Genomic DNA, 9,007 nt, shown 5'->3' with positions numbered 1-9,007 from the left:
ATACTGGGAGTGATAATTGTAGAGAAAATGTTGGTGATACATAGTAATAGAGAAAAAATTGCCTTAGTCTATACGGTGTAACAACAGGGTACGAAATTTTAACGTAGTTGATCCCCGGCAATGGCGCCAAAAACTTGATGGGTATGTTTAGCGAGTCTAAAATCTGACTGCAAGTGCACAGCCTATCGAAGTAATATAAAAGATTGTCGAACCATAGAGACCAACAGTCAAATCTATGGTTACTGATTGTTACACTGTTTATCTAAAGAAAATCAAATAAGTATTTAAGAGTAAGAGTGATGAAGTAAATAACTTTAATAAATTCAGATATATAACAATACTAGAATATAATTCACATCAATAAACAATACTCTAATTGTCTCTATTAAGATTTCCTACAGGGCAATGTTTTCGACTTTGAAAATAATTGATTTAACAAGAACTTGTCACTTCCGCGTACTAAGAACTGACTTTACTCTTTAATCCAATCCTTTTATTGTCACTTATAAAAGGTGCTTTCCGCCTTAAAGTAGCAAACCTATTTTTAAGAAATCAAACACTTAACTTAGTTGAAAAGTGTTTTTAACTGGAAAGTTTAACTTAAAAGGGTTAAAGGCTTTCACCTAAATAACCGAATCCTAAACCTATAAACGGCGTGCTTTCGTAAATAGTTTTAAAATCAATTTCTAGTAATATTAGACTCCCTAATTAGTTAACAAACTGCTTTCACCCTTTTTGTTAACAAAAAATAAACCAATCTTAATCTTTTGTGTCAGACGGCTTTCGATCTTACCCAATGTTTCACTGCTTCACTTTCGTGTAAGCAGATTAAAATAAGTACAAAAAGATTGTATTTAAAATAAAAACAGCCCATTAGGAAATCCTAAAGACACAACATGTAGAGCGTCGTTTGTTGATGATCTTCACATTCCAGCACTAGTAAATTAGCCGGACATGGTAATTGAAAATAAAGCAATAAAGGTTTTAATGCAAAAATAAACATAATTATAAAAGCAGTCGAAAGTAAACAAAATAAAAGCAAGTGCGGGGATATAAATAAAGTAAAGCAATGCGGGATAAATAAGTGCGGTAAATAAGACAGAAAGTAAAGGAAAGATAAATAAAGCGTAAATGCAAAATAAATTAACAACCTACTCCAAACGGAGACTTAAATCTGATACAAAGGAAATAAACTTCAGAGAAATGTAAATGGAGGAAAGATTAATAACTTCAAAGTAAATGATCCAAACTTGATACAAGAACAATTGCCATAACCCCCCGATGTGAAGGACTACAACTTTCAAATGGTGAAGTATATGGCTTAAATTGTACTAAGCTCGGATGATTTCCAAATGAAACAAAAACTCCTAGTTATAGAGGAGTTGAGAAGCGTGCTTTAACAGGAGTGCCTTCCAACTTCTTTTGAGCGGGAAACAAAATGTGAAGTCCGCGCTAGCGGCCTTTGAAAATTGAGAAGATCGCGGGATCGTGGTAGTTTGAGGGTCAGTTAAGCTCGGCGCCCGCAGCCTTCATATTTTTCATGGTTGTAGATCTCTGCGTTAGCTTTCCAACGCTTTGAACGGGGCGTCATTCTGATTTACGGTTCAGGAGTTATGGCCAAACCAGTCGGACAACGTCTCGTGTGTAAATTGCTCCATTTCTTCCATTTTTCGTCTGTTTTGCTTCGTTTTTCGCATACGCCTCTAAAATGGCCAAGTACCTAAAAACAAACTAAATACCAACATAATGGTGCAAATGCAATTCAAAACAACTAGAAAACATGCATTAATTAATTAAGTCAAATAAACGATGTATTTGCGTGTCATCACCTATCCTTGAACGTATCAGTCTTGTCGCTTATAAGTTGTCGTTGCCTCAATCAGATAAGATTCACCTGGTATTCCATGTTTCGATCCTTAAACCTTGCAAAGGTGATCACACAGTGTCCTACATACCTCTACCTTTAACCACAACAGATTTGGGTCCAATTTTGACACCCCAAGCTATTATACGACACCGGATTCTACTGCAACATCAACAGATTCCTCAAGTTCTGATTCAATGGAAAGGTCTGCCACTTTCAAATGCTACTTGGGAAAATTGGCACGACATTCAGACCAATATCCCAACCTTAACCTTGAGGACAAGGTTAGGTTCAATGGGGGAGGTAATGTCATGAGCAGAAATATACAAGAAGGCATAAAGGACATTACAACACATGTGATGACAAATAACAACCAAGGACAGGTGGCAATTGAACCGATTTCTACAGAACTGAGGAGAAACACTAGGGAGAGAAGGTCTAACCGAAAATATTCCCTTTTGTTAGCTTAAATATAGGATGACTGATTGGTAGAGGGTGTGAAATGATGTAGTGAAATTTCCTCTTCTTCTCACCTATACTGATTGAGTAGTACTCAATCCTTCTTTTAGAATTTATTTTCCAATTCCTTCAAATGACTATTAAATCGTATTTGTAATTTTCATTTTTGAGTTTCTGTATTTGTATCCTTCATTTACATCATAAGTGGAAGGATTTGCTGAGATTTCAAATACTATGTTGCAGTTTATTTTCTGACATTAACACAATCCTAAAAATCTCTGACAATCTTACATTATAAGGAGTTGTGAAGTATTATACTCTTAACAATTACACAAAGAAATAACTAATTGTTATCAACTATGATTCTCTTTGTGCATTAAACAATTACTCTAAGGAATGAACCATTATTTGATTTAGTATGGGTACTTATAATCAAAGAGTGTTCCAGACCTAAACTTTGTGACTTATAAAATCTCGCCATAACTTCGCCTCCTTCAAATATTTTGGCAAGTAGCGTTAGGGGTGTGCATGGTTGGTTATTTTCAAAAACCAAACCATAACCATTTTAAAACCATTCAAATGGTTTGGATTTATAACCATAACTACATTTTAATTAAAACTGGTTATAAATTTGGTTATGATTATATAACCAGTTTTTTTTTAAAAATCCAGTTTTGAAAATTATTTTTTCCGAAAATATTTTTTTTCACAAAAAAAGTTAATATTTTGAGAATTAAAATATTTGGATTTGGATAATAACCGGATTATAACCAAATCCAAAATATTTTAACCGGTTAATAACCATTTAATTATATCCGGATTATATGAATAGATAACCAAACCATTAATAATTAAACTGGTTAATAACCATTCAATTATATCCGGATATTTAAAAGTGGTTTAAATTTGGTTATGGATTTGGACATCAAAACCGGATATTTTGCACACCCCTAAGTAACGTATGTTTGTTTTTGATGTTGGGTCTACCCGATGTCCTACGTAAGGCTTGTTTTCGCCTTCACACAATATTTTCTTTTCCATTATCTACATGTGCATTACAACCAGAGATTGTGCATTTGTAAAAACAATCATTCTAGTTAGGAATATTAAAAGTACACTTTGTGAGAAAATTGAATCGAACTAAATCAAATTATAGTAAAAATTTATTTGAATTGAACCAAACTATTTTAATTTACTAAGAATAAAATCAAACCAAAATCATTGATTTAGTATATCGTACCAAATCCTTAAAAGATAGTTTTTCTCAAACCAAACCGTTAAACTATTTTTCAATTTAAAGAAAAAAAACTTGTTTTAAATATTTTCATTTTTAGTTTAAATTCGATTTGATTACAATTTCGGTTCGATTCTAAAACTATTTGTACATTATAATTTACTTCACTAATCAAATATAACGTTTCAGGTATTTTTGATTTATCTTGACATTCTCATGATCTCGATAAATTTTGAAGAACTCGAAAAAGATTAGTCTCTTTCGTATTCAAATATTTTAATTTCACTATTGATCATCCAATTACAACAAATTCAGTTAAATCTTGGTTGCTTAATCTATTTGGCTAACACCTTGAAATATTTTAAAATGTTATGAACACAACCTCCTCTTAATTGTGTAAAATTTTCCGAAACGGTACTGCAACTTAACTATTCTAGATTAAAAAATATATTTTGCCCAAATGATTAACAAAGACTTATAGCTTAAATTCTTCCAAACAACACACAAAATACAATTCATATCACATAGTATACTAATAAAGGAAAACTATTAGAAAAAGAAAGAAAACTTTTTATAATAGTGTTAATGTTTGATCCCACCGACAGAATCGACAAGAAAGCATCGTCAATGTATTATTCTTCCTAAATGCTGTAACGTATTTGTCGCACCATCCTCATTGCTCGCAATATTTCGTACTAAGTAACTAAACATTTTGAGTCATTCATACATGTAAATAATATTTTTAGGAAAGTGAGTCGTTGAGGTTTTAACGTCTTGTTATTTTGTTTCTGCTTTCTTTCACATCGGTTGATTCATTCACCGACCTCTTTTGTGTAGGGGACATGTTCACGCGCCTGAGGTTTATGCTTTATCATCACTTTTGTATGTACCTTTATCTTTTTTGTTTGGATTTGGACTCTTCCACTAAGCAAAGACAATGTTATCTTACGTTTGTCTACTCTTCATTAGTAATGAACTTTTTGTTAAAACGGGATGATTAAAGTTATGCTTTACTTGTAAACTATGTGTGCTGCTGCCACACAGCTTGTACATGTTTGCCTTTAATTAATCATTCATGTCATTTATCTTTTATAAGTACCACCAACTTGTTTACAAAGAAAATACTACATTGCTGCTGCCAAGGATCGGACCCTGGACCACTACCCCACCCACCCCCCATTTATCTTTTCATAATAAATACTAGTAAGAGACCCGTGCTTCCGCACGAGTGATTTTTTTTCTGGTGTACTATTTTTGTAATGATATGAATAATATAAATAAAAGGAATTATAAGCAATATGCATAATTAAAAGGAATTGTTTTACTTCAATAGAGTTAGAGTTTTATTGATTGCTCTGTTATATTCCCAATTCTTTGAAAACCGAATATCCATAGGAATCGTTTTGAAATTTGAAAATAAATACTTTAGTTTTCAAATAAAAGTTATTATTATTTAAAATAAAATAGGCATTGTATTGAAAGTGACCCTTAAGATTAAACATTATTATCGTATTCATGTGCTAATTTTGTGTCTAATAAATGACCATATAAAAAAGGACATGTGAGTTAGAGAAAAAAAATAAAATTTTAACAAATGCAAATGTAAAATTTTAAATATAAATGAAAAATATGAAATAATTTACTTAATTGTAAATTTAACAATAATTATATAGAAAACAATGATCCACAAAAAAAATGTTTAAGATAGGTTAAGAACACAATAGCAAAATTGGGTCTGGTAATTTAATAATTGACGGTCCAACAACAATTAAAAGAAAATGTTATAGATCACTATGGTTTAGTTATAAATGAAAAATGACCATATAAATTCAATTATATTAAATAATCATATAAAAAAATACTATAAGATGGAGATAATAAAAATGAAATATTAACATTTAAAAATAAAAATTATCTCTCAATTAATAGTAATTGTTGATTAAAATAAAATAGCTACTATATTGATAATGACCCGTGAAATAAAAAAATAATTTGATGCGATATAAAATATATTTAAAAACAAATGTAAAATAAACAATAATCATGGAAATTTAATTGTATTAAATAATGATAAAAAATCGTGAGATGGAGAAAAAAATAAAAATAAAGATATTATCTCTCAAATAAAGACAATGATTGATTAAAATAAAATAGACATTATGTTGATAGTGACCCGTGAGATAATAAATAATAAATAGATAAAAAAAAATAAAATGAAAGTAAGAAAGTGTGAAAAAATGTGAGAGAAATTTGAAATTTTAATTAAGATAGAGAGAATGTGTAATGATCGATTAAAAAAAATTAAATATTGAGTTGATAGTGGCCCGTGAAATAATTAAATATTTTTGGGGATAATAATTAAATGATCGATTATTAATATTTTTTGCGATAATAGATAAATGTAGAAAAATTAAAATGAAAGTATGGAAAAATGAAATGTGAAAGAAATTTGAAATTTTTAGTAAGATTAAAATTTAAAAATAGATTATTAATATTTTTTGTGATAATAAATAAATTAAGAAAAATTAAAATGAAAGTAAGAAAGTGTGGGAAAATGAAATGTAAAAGAAATTTAAATATGACTTCCATCGTCCATGGCTTACATGTGATGTCATCATTCATGCAATAAAGTTGTAGGGAGAATGTTATTTAATTCGGACCAATGAAAAGCTAACACTTGGGGCATGATAACACGATTTTATATCGTATATTTAGCTTAAAATCCATAGATATTTATAGCATTTTCCGTTTATTATTTTAATTTATTACGATATTACGCGTGTTTTTGCTTTGTTTCAGGTTTTACACTCTTACTATGCCGAATTGTGAAAAAGAGAAGAAATGGAGCCAAAACGACCCTTTTCTATGCCTAAAAGACGTAAATTGGGTGCTGAAGTAAAAAGGGAGTGCAATTAAAGGCCAAGTGTGCTGAAAGAGGCCCAAAGACTCAATGAAGCAATCTAGCCCACGAAGGAGAACAGCCCAAGCCATACAAGTAAGCAGAGACGCACGTCTCTGCCACCTCAGCAAAAGGGAGACGCACGTCTCCACCTCCCTAAATTCTCTCCACTTGAGACGCACGTCTCAAGTCTCCCTGAAGAATAGGAGACGCACGTCTCCACGTCCCGGTCTGCAAAAATCCCCTCTTTTCACGCAAAGCAACTGCAAAGCCCCTCCTATAAATAGGACCAGTCACTTCACTTCAATCTGTCCGATTTCCTGCCAACGAAGTGCTGCCGAAATTGTACCGCGAACTGCTTTTCCTTATTCTGCTTTCATTTAACCGTTTATTTTCTCACAACGATTTCTACACTGGAAATTGTTGTGAACTTTTCGTAGATCTAGCCTTACGTTAGATTTATCGCTTTATTTCATTGTTTTTATTTTCTGCCATTTAAATTCCAAAGAACGATCCAGCCAACCTGTGGTGGAAGTTCGAGTACTTCAAGATTCAATTCAATCCAGATTTATTTTAATTCGGGTTTTTTATTTACCGCCTTTATTTATATTATTATTGCATGATATATTATATGCCATTTAATATGTTTATTATTATGAACCGAACCGATTTACGCATGTTTAATCATATTAATATGTCTGGCTAAATTACTAAAGGTGTCGGTATGTAAAGTAAGTTAACCGTAGGGATCCGAAATAAATTGGCTTAAATTATGTTTTATTAATTATCACTTATTTTTGGTTTATATGTCTAGTTTAATTAGTAAGTCTTAAAACCAATAGAGCGAAAGTTTGAGGGCTTAGGACGGTCAAAGGTTAAAACCAATAGAGCGAAAGTTTGAGGATTTTAACTGGATAGTAGACATAGGACATTAGTTTTAAGGATGGCGAAAGCGTATTAAAACTAATTGGAACTTATTTATTTTCAAAAATTGTTTTTACACTCGAGCGGGATGGCGAAAGCATACGTTAGGGTTATTAGCTTTCTCCGAGTCAACAGAGCGAAAGTTTGAGATTAGGAGATTTAAATAGATAACAACCTCGTAAAATAGGCATTTTATTAATTACATTGTTTCCAAAAAGCTCTTCTAAAATCTAATGGGATGGCGAAAGCGTACATTAGGATTAGGATAGTAGTCTGAATCAACAGAGCGAAAGTTTGAGACGAGGATTTTTAATCAATTGGAATTAGTAAAGATTTTTAATTTAATTATGCAAAAGCCAATAGACCTTCGGATTACCTTTAGTTAAACGAAATACATACTGATACCTGTCTTTTATTATTATTCTTAATTTTCTCACAATCACTTTCCCTTAGGAACAATCGAAATTTTAGTACTCCTAGCTTTACATAGTAACCTTAGATAACGGTAGATCGATTCATAGTCCCTGTGGATTCGATATCTTTTAAAACTACACGACACGACTGTGCACTTGCAGTTATCAGATTTATAGACACGTAAAGTCGCGATCAAGTTTTTGGCGCCGTTGCCGGGGACTATTTAAGTCGATATCGTAACTCACTGTTACACCGTAGAGACTAGGACAATTCTTCCCTTTCTTTTTGAACGATTGTATGCCAAATACTCGTTCAGAAGGAGGAGACTTAATACAACGAATTAACGAGATCGAACGTTTCATTAACGTCAAACGTCGAGCTCGCAATCTTCCCGAAGTAGCAGAAATTCCGATTAATCAGGAATTGATTTTTACTGATCAAATCAATCAAATCACCCCGAAGTTAGAGATGGCTGCTATTCGTCCTCTTAGAGACTATGCCGCTCCTTCGCGCGCTGAACCGCATTCAAGTATCGCACCACCTGCGATTGAGGCAAACAATTTCGAACTGAAACCTTCACTGGTCCAAGCTGTTCAACAGAATCAATTCTCTGGAAGCCCTGTAGACGACCCCAATCTCCATTTATCCGTGTTCGTGCAATACGCCGACACTATCAAAGCCAACAACGTTAGTTCCGAAGCTATTCGATTACGCCTTTTCCCTTTCTCATTGAGAGATAGAGCGAGAGCGTGGCTTCAATCCCTGCCTTCCAATTCCATAACTACGTGGGACGAATTGAAGAGAGTATTCTTAGCGAGATACTTTCCGCCTAGCAAAACTGCTATGCTTAGAGGTCAAATCAACGGATTTACCCAGAAAGATAACGAATCGCTCTTCGAAGCTTGGGAACGTTACAAGGACATGCTTAGAATATGCCCTCATCATGGACTCGAACCATGGCTGATCATCCATACTTTCTATGGTGGTCTCTTATATAACACTAAAATGACTATAGATGCCGCTGCTGGCGGAGCATTAATGGACAAACCCCATGATGAAGCATACAAACTCATAGAGAACATGGCACAAAACCATTACCTATGGGGAGGAGAACGAGCCGCTCTAGAGAAAGCCCAAACCAAAGGAGGAATGTACGAAATAAGTGGTATAGACCGCGTTAACGCTAAAGTAGACGCTTTAACTCAAAAGATCG

General features: G+C 32.8%; 1 non-coding gene across 1 annotated transcript; it reads right to left on the bottom strand.

Annotated features, from left to right (window-relative positions):
• Positions 1-8,637: 8,637 nt before the first annotated feature.
• On the bottom strand, positions 8,638-8,744 carry LOC131654328 (small nucleolar RNA R71). Its single transcript, XR_009299369.1, has one exon. It is a non-coding gene; the product is annotated as a small nucleolar RNA R71 (small nucleolar RNA).
• Between the last annotated feature and the right edge of the window lie 263 nt (positions 8,745-9,007).

This window comes from Vicia villosa, linkage group LG2, assembly GCF_029867415.1.
Source record: "Vicia villosa cultivar HV-30 ecotype Madison, WI linkage group LG2, Vvil1.0, whole genome shotgun sequence".
Taxonomy (NCBI): domain Eukaryota; kingdom Viridiplantae; phylum Streptophyta; class Magnoliopsida; order Fabales; family Fabaceae; genus Vicia; species Vicia villosa.
Note: the sequence above shows the minus strand (reverse complement) of the source record. Positions and strands in the feature narration are given on the sequence as shown.